This window comes from Muntiacus reevesi, chromosome 11 (genome assembly GCF_963930625.1).
Source record: "Muntiacus reevesi chromosome 11, mMunRee1.1, whole genome shotgun sequence".
In the NCBI taxonomy this organism is placed as follows: Eukaryota; Metazoa; Chordata; class Mammalia; order Artiodactyla; family Cervidae; genus Muntiacus; species Muntiacus reevesi.
In genome coordinates, this window is record NC_089259.1 from 32,691,311 (window position 1) to 32,703,428 (window position 12,118).

A 12,118-nucleotide genomic window follows, 5' to 3' on the forward strand; every position below is an offset into this window, starting at 1 on the left:
AAAATATATCTAGGAATTTCTCTGGAGCTGTTGCGGTCAGTGTGGGCTCGGCTCAATTTCAGATAGCTCCTCGTTCCAGCTTACACTTCTCAATATCTACAGGCCCCTTGCGGTGTGGTCAGTGTTTCCTACAGGGATTTTAATCTGTTGCACCAGTTCCTTCTGAAGCGGTTCCCTTTGTTTATTTGGCTTCTGTTTGCCAGTCTCTTCAGGGCCTCATTTCCGCCCTGACCCAGGCGGGTGGAGGTGGACTCTTATTCAGGTAGCTAGTTCCGTCGCGTTGTGGGGAGGGGCCGGCGCTGCGGGGAGGGGCCGGCGCTGCTCAGGCTCCCGGCTGCTCTATATGGAGTGTGCCCCGTGCTGCGCGCGGTTCCAGGCCTCGGGTGTTCCGCCAAAGGTCGGAACAGAAAGCTGCGCCTGCTCTTTGTGCCTTCCCCGTCAGAGCGGTCCAGGCAGCCAGGGGCTTGACGCTTGATGGGCGCACTCTCCCCGGGTGCGCGCCCCCACTCTCTTCTGTGGTCCCAGTCTCAGATTCCGCCGGCGCCAGTCCGGTGCGTGCGCCTTCTGCCCTCCGCGTCCCCAGCCCCAGTCCCCGCCCGCGCCCTGTGTCTCGCCGCGACCCTCTCGGCGGATGTCGACCATCCAAAATCTCCGTCTCTTTGTTCTGCGAACGGCCGGCAGTGTGTTCGGGCCGGTTAATTTTCTCTCTCTCTTTTGCTCTCCCACAGTTCAAGCTGGGAACTCACAAAAGCTCCCTCAGATTGTCCTCAGGGCATTCAGGCCCGGACCCTACCCCAAGCAGTGCCGCCAGCTCCTCTCCGTTCCGCCCCCACTTGCTGTTGGCGGATGCGGGTGTCTGGGGTACTTTTCTGCTGGGAGTTGCTTTTAGGCTCATAATCTGTGGGTTTTATTTATTGTATCCCTCCCAGTCAGATTCAAACTCTGAGATTCAAACACTTCCCCCAGGCCCGCCAGTGCGAGGGTTTCCCGGTGTCTGGAAACGTCCTCTATTAAGACCCTTCCCGGGACGGATCTCCGTCCTTAGCTCTTTTGTCTCACTTTTTATCTTTTATATTTTGTCCTACCTCCTTTTGAAGACAATGGGCTGCTTTTCTGGGCGCCTGGTGACCTCAGCTAGCGATCAGAAGTTGTTTTGTGACGTTTGCTCTGTGTTCAGTTATTCTTTTGATGAATTTCTAGGGGAGAAAGTGGTCTCCCCGTCCTACTCCTCCACCATCTTGGCTCCTACCCTCCTTATGTTCTTTTATCCATGGTCACCTCTGAAATTCCAAACAGTCTATGTCAGCATTTGCTTCCTGGTCCCTGATGACAGATCATCTCTTCATCTGTCTGCTCTCTAGTCGAGGATGTTAGCATTTCCCCACTCCTAGACACATGCCCCTTCTTCTCCAGCCCTCCATCACTTCTCCTTTACTTTCACATGATCAAACTGGTCACATGTTCCATTTTGAAATGACCATCTCCTGTATCTCCTATGATTTGAACAGGTTGATTTAAAAAGTAAAAATTCAAAAGGCAGTGTTCACATTTTCACTCTTCTGGAAGAGTTTGAAAAGAAACTGCATTAATTCTTTAAATGTAGGTAGAATTTTCCTGGTCTCTAGCTTTTCTTTGGAGAAGGCAATGGCACCCCACTCCAGTACTCTTGCCTGGAAAATCCCATGGACGGAGGAGCCTGGTGGGCTGCAGTCCATGGGGTCACTAAGAGTCGGACACGACTGAGCGACTTCACTTTCACTTTTCACTTTCATGAATTGGAGAAGGAAATGACACCTCACTCCAGTGTTCTTGCCTGGAGAATCCCAGGGACAGGGGAGCCTGGTGGACTGCCGTTTATGGGGTCGCATAGAGTCGGACATGACTGAAGTGACTTAGCAGCAGCAGCTTTTCTTTGTTGGGAGAGTTTTGATTCTGATTCAATCTCCCTAGTTGCTACAGGGCAATTTAGATATCCTATTTCTTCTTTATTTAGTCTTAGTATGTTGCATTTTTCTAGGATATATCCATTTCTTCTAGGTTATCAAGTTTGTTGGCATATAATTGTTCATAATAGTCCCTTATGATCCTTAATATTTTTGCACTATCATTTGTAATGACTCCCTTTTAACTTCTGATTTTATGAGTTCTCTCTTTTTAGTCTAACTCAAGATTTGTAAATTTTAATTATTTTTAAAAAGCCAGCTCCTAGTTTCATGGATCTTTTCTGTTGTCTTTTTAGTCTCTATTTCATTTATTTCTCCTCTGACATTTGTCATTTCCTTCCTTCTGCTAGGCTTGAGTCCTTTTCTAGTTCCTTGTGGTGTAGAATGAAACTGTTTCTTTGAGATCTTTATTTTTTCTGAATGTAAGCACTTTGCCTCCAACTCTCCTCTTAGAACTGCTTTTGCAGCACCCCAAAGATTTTATATTGTGTTGTCATTTCATTTGCATCAAGGTATTTTTTCACTTCCCCTTTAATTTCTTCTTTGGCCCACTGGTTGTTCAGGAGCGTGTTGTTTAACTTCTACATATTTGTGAATTTTCCAGTTTTCCTCCTGTACTGATTCATAGAGAGTATTTTTACTGCCCTAAAAGCCTTACTTATTTAACTAGTATGCAGAGTACATCATGAGAAACGCTGGGCTGGAGGAAGCACAAGCTGGAATCAAGATTGCTGGGAGAAATATCAATAACCTCAGATATGCAGTTGACACTACTCTTATGGCAGAAAGTGAAGATGAACTAAAGAGCCTCTTGATGAAAGTGGAAGAGGAGAGAGAAAAAGTTGGCTTAAGGCTCAACATTCAGAAAACTAAGATCATGGCATCCGGTCCCATCACTTCATAGCAAATACACGGGGAAACAGTGGCTTACTTTATTTTTCTGGGCTCCAAAATCATTGCAGATGGTGATTGCAGCCATGAAATTAAAAGATGCTTACTCCTTGGAAGGAAAGTTATGACCAACCTAGACAACATATTAAAAAGCAGGGACATTACTTTGCCAAGCTTGGTTGGCAAGTCAAGGCTATGGTTTTTTCAGTGGTCATGTATGGATGTGAGAGTTGAACTATAAAGAAAGCTGAGAGCAGAAGAATTGATGCTTTTGAACTGTGGTGTTGGAGAAGACTCTTGAGAGTAGCTTGGACTATGAGGAGATCCAACCAGTCCATCCTAAAGGGGATCAGTCCTGGGTGTTCATTGGAAGGACTGATGTTGAAGCTGAAACTCCAATACTTTGGCCACCTCATGCGAAGAGTTGACTCATTGGAAAAGACCCTGATGCTGGGGAAGATTGGGGGCAGGAGGAGACGGGGACGACAGAGGATGAGATGATTTGATGACATCACTGACTCAATGGACATGGATTTGGGTGGACTCTGGGAATTGGTGATGGGCGGGGAGGCCTGGCGTGCTGCGGTTCATGGGGTCGCAAAGAGTCAGACATAACTGAGCGACTGAACTGAACTGAACTGAAAAACCCTCTGTGCTCTGTCTATGGTGGGAGGCACAGATTTAGGGTCAGGTCTGTGTCATTACTCAGTTTGCCCAGCAGCCATCTGGGCCAATGAAAACAGCCTCTCTGGGCCCAGGTTCCTTCTGTATTATCGGGGGCCCTAATCATGGGGTGCTGGTGAAGACAGGATGAAGTAGAACCCCTAAAGTGCCTTGTTTAAGCAGGAACTCAATCAATGCAATAAAACAGCACTTTTTTTTTTTAGGGCAAACACCAGAAGACAGTTACTAAGGGTACATCTGAGAAGGAGATTCTGAACAGCAATTTATTGGACATTTTCCTCATGGCATTTTGAACTAAGGAATTATAAACAAACAGACTGAGTCAAGAATCTTAAAGAACGATACAGAGGATGAAATCATGGCTACCAAGAGGTGTCACTGGTCAGAACCTCAGTTATAACACAACCCACAGAATTTCATCTAAATAACTCAATGATTCATACAGACATTCTCTGTAAGAACACAGCTTGTGTCCAGTCCTAGGATTTTCATATCTGTTTGCTCCTTAGGTCTCTGTCATCAGTGTAATATGATTTTAGTTAAAATTTTCATATTAAAATTCTTCCTTTTCTCATTCAGAAACCTTATTTTTGAAAAAAGAGTTTAGCAACAAACAGACAAAAAGAATAAGCACATTTTAATAAATTTATACCTAATTCATATTTCTTTTCCAATTCAGTTTTCATTGTTTTATTATGAAGGTAATTATTAATGCAGCTCTGTTTTGCTATAATGGAATGATTTAGGGCTTTGTATGTGCAGCAACCAAGCCCACTGACATGCTAAAAATATAACTTAAGTGCTCTTGCTTGGGGTCCAAGACTGAGCTTGGAGGGTTGTTAACCTCTTGAAACTGAGTCCAAAGTAGGTACACCTCTTCAGGCTTTTTTCTGGATAGCACACCTGTAACTCTCAGCAGACCTTCAAAGGGGTCCATGACCTTGAGGAAGCATCTCTTTTCTGTCTCCTTCCTCTTCCTAAGGCCTCCTATTCCACAACAAACATCTCCCTCACATATAGCAAAATGATATGCTAAAAAGACAAGTTGTTATACACAGTTATTTTGTTTCCTAATTTAGATGGTGCTACACTCAGAAATTTATGTGCAAATATACTTCAAATGAGGTTGTCTATACAGAGAATACTGCATTTGCAGAACTGACAGCACATAGCCTTGTGTTTACTTCATATAAATTTAACTAAGAAGACAATAAAATGGGTATTTTTAAAAAATATCACTAATCACCATCTCCTATGTCTAGAAAATGAAATATTTGGGTTATTACATTACAGTGATCATTCACATATAAGTCACTTTTAAACTATACAATTCTAGAGAGAAAAAAATTACTTTTTTTTTTTGCTTAACTGTAACTATGTCTATGGACACTTGCATATATTACCCATAGTAAGACAGGAGTTCTTGTAGGGCACAATCTTAAGTACTAACCACTAAATGAGGGTCTGATAAATTAAAATAAAAATCAGAACCAAGATAATGAAATGATGCTGATTAAAATGTAATAGTACATATATATATTTAATCTGATATATTTTAAATATGATCTAGCCAGAGGAATAAAACACATCTTCAAAATTGAAATGAGTCTCATTATCTCTGAAAGAGGTGCTTTTATAGTTTAAAAAAGCAAACAAATAATTGGTTAAATGTGAAGCTTTGCTTATTTCTTTCATAGTCTGCTATATAGCTCTAATGAATTATTTGTTAAAACTCATCACTACATTTTTTCTGAGATTAAAGAAATATTTAAAAATGATAACTATTATGCAGGACACTTTATACTTCTAAGCCTGTAAGTGCAAGTATATTATCTGTGTTAATGATTTATGTGAAACATTTACTAAATATTGTACTTAATGTTGAGTCAGCACTAACGAACAGTGAAAATGGAAAGAACACAGGATTCACAAAAGTAAAATACATGAAAATATGACTATTCTACAATCTGAAAAGTTCCCTGGAGGACGTTTTGCACACCTGGAGTGGATGTCACTTGACAGCACTCTGTTGGAGGCACGGTTTCCTTGGAGGAAGTTTTAACACCAGGCACATCGAACCTTCCAGCAAAACAGTCCACCACCAAGAGCCAACAAATCAGCTTAAGTAAATATTTGAGTAATACTGTAAAATCTACTTTTCATAGTTTTTAACTAACGTGCTCATATGAAAGGAAGAAGAGCAGGAAAAGAGCCATATAAAAAGGCTTACTTAAAAAAACTACACCACCACTGCTTTGCACGGATTTCCCCGCTTTAAGGAAGACCCAGCAGTAATGCACCGAGGTACCGCTCATCTACACGGAGCGCCAGCCCTGCATCACCTGCTCCGAGACAGCAGGTAACACTTGAAGATCAGTGGCTTCCCAGAAATACCGCACGCCACTGTCCCGAAATTCACGAACAGCAGCTACTCTGGATGGCTGTCACTGACTTCCTACTAATACTTAATCCCAACATAACCAAGTGATAACATGCAAACACACACCTAAGAGGGCTTTGAGGGTAGTGGATGAGGATGGAGAGACCAACCCAGTGAAGAGGCCGTGAGACGGAGCACTTCAGAGCTCTCTGCCCCAGCAGCCCAGGTTAGCCCCCAAAGGCGCTCCCACCCACCCGGCGCCGAGGGATGCCCAAGGCCGGGTCATGGACCACCGTTCCCTCTCCAGAAGTTAAGTCCCGTCTGCGCGCGGCTCAGCCTTTAGTCTTTGGGGGTAAAGGCGGGAGAAGGGTCCCAACTACACCGCGGGGCTCCCCGCCCCCCGACCCCGCGGAGCGCAGCTGCGAAGGGGCAGGTGCGGGCCGGCTGGGGCTCCGGCCGGAGGCGGCGGGGGTTCGTGGGGCAGGGCTGGGGGTGGGCAGCGGGCAGGTTCGGGGTGGACACCGGGCCACTGGGGTGAGGCGGTGGCGCGCGGCCGCGCTCCTTACCTGCGCCGCTTCCCCGGGTCCTGGGGCGCGGGCCGGCCCCGCCGGCCCCTCCATCCCGGGCGGAAGGGGACCACCGGCCTCTCTCCGGGCAGAGCGGGCCGCGCCTCGGTCCTCCTCCCTCGGCGACCGCCGCGGCGACTCCGCTCCCGGGCTGGGGGGGCGTTCCCCCAGCCGCGGGCGCCCATATCCCGGCGCGGGCTCCGGGCTCCCTGGATCCGGCGCCCGGGGAGGCTGGGTCGCCGGGGTCCGAATGCGCACCGGCCCCGCGCTCACGTCCAAGGGCGCGCCCTCCACTGCCCGCTCCCCGAGTCCCGGCCCCGCGACTGCAAGGCACCCACTCCTCCGGCCCCCGCCTTCCAGACGCTCCCGCCCCGGGTCCAGCGCCGTGGCCTCGCGCATCCGAGCTCGGAGCTCCGTGAGCACCGGCTGGTCCCCCCGCCGCGGCCCTCCTCCCCCGAGGTACCCCAGCCAGCGCCGCCCTTCCCGCGCGCGTCCGGTCGTCGGTGCGAGGGGGCCCGGTCCTTCGCGGGCTTCGGAGGGTCCCCGGCCGGCCTCCCGCGAACCTCCCCGGTTCCGGACACAGCGCAGGGCCGGGGACTGGCCGCTGGGGGGTACCCCGCGGGGTTTGCGCTCAGGAGTAGCGCCCATCCGCTACTTCCTAAAGAAGAAGCAGTACCACGATTTTTTTTTTTTTTCCTGTTCTTTTTTAAAACGTGGAGAGGTTTGCTGAAATGATTTTAAGGCACATGGTTCTCCTATTAGTGCGTCTGTGTCTATCAGTATTTACTCACTGACCCTTCGTCCACATGGGAGAGCGACTTGGCTCCACAGTTTCTTCCTGGGGAAGGTGACGGCTCAGAAGACTCAGAGCGCTGGCCATGATTTCCCTGATGGAAAAGCTAAATGTATCCGAAGTGAAATATGGAGGGAAAGCCAGGGGTGTGGAAAGGTCTGAACTCTCCATATAGTTTTTTTAAAAAATTTATTTATTTATTTTAATTGGAGGCTAATTACTTTACAATATTGTGGTGGTTTTTACCGTACATTGACATGAATCAGCCATGGGTGTACATGTGTCCCCCATCCTGGACCCCCTTCCCACCTCCCTCCTCATCCCATCTCTCAGGGTTGTCCCTGAGTTCCGTGTTTCACGCATCCACCTTGGAGTGGTGATCTATCTCACATATGGTAATATACATGTTTCAGTGCCATTCTCTCAAATCATCCCACCCTCGCCTTTTCCCGCAGAGTCCAAAAGTCTGTTCTTTATCTCTGTGTCTCTTTTGCTGTCTTGCATATAGGGTCATTGTTCAGTCAGTCAGTTCAATCGCTCAGTCCTGTCGGACTCCTCGAGACCCCATGAATCGCCGGACGCCAGGCCTCCCTGTCCATCACCAACTCCCGGTAACATCTTTCTAAATTTCATATATATACGTTAATATACTGTATTGGTGTTTTTCTTTCTGACTTACTTCACTCTGTATAATAGGCTCCAGTTTCATCCACCTCATTAGAACTGATTCAAATGCATTCTTTTTAATAGCTGAGTAATATTCCATTGTGTATATGTACCACAGCTTTCTTATCTATTCGTCTGCTGATGGGCATCTAGGTTGCTTCCATGTCCTGGCTATTGTGAACAGTGCTGCTATGAACATTGGGGTTCATGTGTCTCTTTCAATTCTGGTTTTCTCAGTCTGTATGCCCAGCAGTGGGATTGTTGAGTTGTATGGCAGTTCTATTTCCAGTTTTTTAAGGAATCTCCACACTGTTTTCCATAGTGGCTGTACTAGTTTGCATTCCCACCAACAGTGTAAGAGGGTTCCCTTTTCTCCACATCTTGTCCAGCATTTATTGTTTTTAGACTTTCTGATAGCAGCCATTCTGACCAGCGTGAGATGGTACCTCATTGTGGTTTTGATTTGCATTTCTCTAATAATGAGTGATGTTGAGCATCTTTTCATGTGTTTGTTAGCCATCGTATGTCTTCTTTGAAGAAATGTCTGTTTAGTTCTTTGGTCCATTTTTTGATTGGGTTGTTTATTTTTCTGGTATTGAGCTGCATGCTTGTTTATTTTTGAGATTAATATGCTTGTATATTTTTGAGATTAATTCTTTGGCAGTTGTTTCATTTGCTATTATTTTTGAGATTAATTTGAGACTAATTAATATTAATTAATATTTTTAGATTAATATGAGATTAATATTAGTTAATGTTTTTGAGATTAATATCCTTGTATGTTTTTGAGATTAATTATTTGTCAGTTGCTTCATTTGCTATTATTTTCTCCCACTGTGAAGGCTGTCTTTTCACCTTGCTTATAGTTTTCTTCATTGTGCAAAAGCTTTTAAGTTTAATTAGATCCCATTTGTTGATTTTGCTTTTATTTCCATTACTCTGGGAGGTGAGTCATAGAATTCTACAGTGATTTATGTCAGAGAGTGTTTTTCTGATGTTTTCCTCTAGGAGTTTTATAGTTTCTGGTCTTACATTTAGATCTTTAATCCATTTTGAGTTTATTTTTGTGTATGATGTTAGAAAGTGTTCTAGTTTCATTCTTTTACAGATGGTTGACCAGTTTTCCCAGCACCACTTGTTAAAGAGATTGTCTTTTCTCCATTGTATATTCTTGCCTACTTTGTCAAAGATAAGGTGTCCAAAAATCTTCCGACAAACAAGAGCCCAGGACCAGATGGCTTCACAGGTGAATTCTACCAAAAAGTTAGCGAAGAGCTAACACCTATCCTACTCAAACGCTTTCAGAAAATTGAAGAGGGAGGTAAACTACCAAACTCATTCTATGAGGCCACCATCACCCTAATACCAAAATCAGACAAAGATGCCACACACAAAAAAGAAAACTACAGGCCAATATCACTGATGAACATAGATGCAAAAATCCTCAACAAAATTCTAGCAAACAGAATCCAACAATGTATTAAAAAGATCATACATCATGACCAAGTGAGCTTTATCCCAGGGATGCAAGGATTCTTCAATATTTGCAAATCAATCAGTGTGATACACCACATTAACAAATTGAAAGATAAAAACCATATGATTATCTCAATAGGTGCAGAGAAAGCCTTTGACAAACTTCAACATCCATTTATGATAAAAACCCTCCAGAAAGCAGACATAGAAGGAACATACCTCAACATAATAAAAGCCATAGATGATAAACCCACAGAGAACATTATCCTCAATGGTGAAAAATTGAAAGCATTTCCCCTAAAGTTAGGAACAAGACAAGGGTGCCTACTCTCACCGCTACTATTCAACATAGTTTTGGAAGTTTTAGCCACAGCAATCAGAGAAGAAAAAAAAAAAATAAAAGGAATCCAGATTGGAAAAGAAGTGAAACTCTCACTGTTTGCAGATGACATGATCCTCTACATAGAAAACCCTAAAGATACCACCAGAAAATTGCTAGAGCTAATCAATGAATATAGTAAAGTTGCAGGATATAAAATTAACACACAGAAATCCCTTTCATTCCTATACACTAACAGTGAGAAAACAGAGAAATTAAAGAAACAATTCCATTCACCATTGCAACAAAAAGAATAAAATACTTAGAAATAAATCTACCTAAAGAAACAAAGGACCTTTATAGAAAACTATAAAGCTCTGAAAGAAATCAAAGGTGACACAATTAAATGGAGAAATATACCATGTTCATGAATTGGAAGAATCAAAGAGTGTAAATTAGTATACTACCCAAAGCAATCTATCAATTCAATGCAATCCCTATCAAGCTACCAACAGTATTTTTCACAGAACTAGAACAAATAACTTCACAATTTGTATGGAAATACAAAAAGCCTCGAATAGCCAAAGCAATCTTGAGAAAGAAGAATGGAACTGGAGGAATCACCCTGCCCAACTTAAGACTATACTACAAAGCTACAGTCATCAAGATAGTATGGTACTGGCACAAAGACAGATATAAAGATCAATGGAATGAAGTAGAAAGCCCAGAGATAAATCCATCCATACAGTTTCGATTGAGTGCCTTCTCAGAGATATTTTGAGCAGCACAAGACAGGTAGGATTATTTGCAACTTGTATGTATGTATGGTTATATTATATGCAGTAAATTAATATATTACTTACATTATAAAACACAAATAGAAAATTTAATTGAATGGTAAAAACGTACATAAATGGAAAACATATTGGAATGATGACTCTGCAGACCCTCTCCAATGAAACAAAAGGGGTGAAAATTATTTTAAAAGCAGTTATTTAGAGTCCTTGGGCTTCCCAGGTGGTGCTAGAGGTAAAGAACCCACTTGCCAATGCAGGAGAAGTGAGAGACTTGGTTCAATCCCTGAGTTGGGAAGATCCCCTGGAAAAGGGCATGGCAACCCACTCCAGTATTCTTGCCTGGAGAATCCCATGGACAGTGGAGCCTTGTGGGCTACAGGCCATGGGGTCACAAAGAGCTGGACACGACTGAGTGACTTAGGCACATGTCCTGCTTAGCTCTGGAGCAGTGGGCCAGGTTCTCCTGGGGAAGAAGCAGAGAGTTCAGCACCCTTCCTAAGGAGACAGAATCTTTCTGGAGGAGAGCTTGGGGAAGTTTCCAGTTAAGGACACTCTCAGAAATGATGGAGAGCTTGGTAATACATGGTTGAGAGGAGGCTGGTGGCGTCATGATAGTTGAGAGCTCAATGGTAGGCTAGCTAGAAGTTTACAGAGAAAGTCAAAGCTAAAGAGAAACAAGTGGGAGAGACTCCATGCTTGCCGAGCTCACACAGAACCCAGGACCCAGGGCAGAGGCAGTCATTTGGAAGGAGTCTGGGTCAAACCCAGTCTCTGCTGAAGAACCTCGCAGAGAGACTGGAGGTAAGGGGAGCTCACTCTGGGGATGCAGATGCTACAGCAGCATTGTGTGGAGCTCATCAACCATGAGGATGCTGGTGCTGTGAGCGCTATATTGAAATCCTCCCTCTAGTTCCAGAACCCAGCCCTACCTACCAGCCAGTCAGCACCAGCCCTGGGACACCCTGGGCCAAGTGGATAGGTGGGTGGGGACACAGCCCCACACAACAGCTGGCTGCCATGGAACCCCACCAACCCCAGCTCCCTGGAACTGGCCCTGCCCATCAGAGGGCCCAGAACCTGACCCTACACACCAAGGGGTCAGCACCATCTCTGGAATCCCTTGGGCCCTTGTCCCACCACCTGTCAGCTAACACTGACTTCAGGACCCTCGGGGCTAGAGACACCAGGGCATGGCCCCACCTCCAGCTCCAAGACACCATGGACTCCACAGTCAGCCATGACAAAACTGACCCTGCTTACCAGAAGCCCACCCCCCTCATGACCCAGCACCTCCCACCAGCAAGGTGGTACAGACCAAGACTCCCTGGCCCTATATCCAGTCATGCCAATACTTGGCCCCACCAACCACTGCAGGCAGCCTCCGCACAAGACAGGGCCTGACAACCAATTGAAACAAGAGTCAGACAAGTATACCAGCCCACAGTAGTCAGCTCACCACAGCAGAAGGGCCCATGCAGACCACATAGGAGGAACCCCTACAGCATATAGCTCTGGTGACCATTAATGAAATTAAATCAGTAATTTAAAAAATCTCAACAAACTGAAGTCCAAGATCAGATGATTTCACAGGTGAATTCTACCA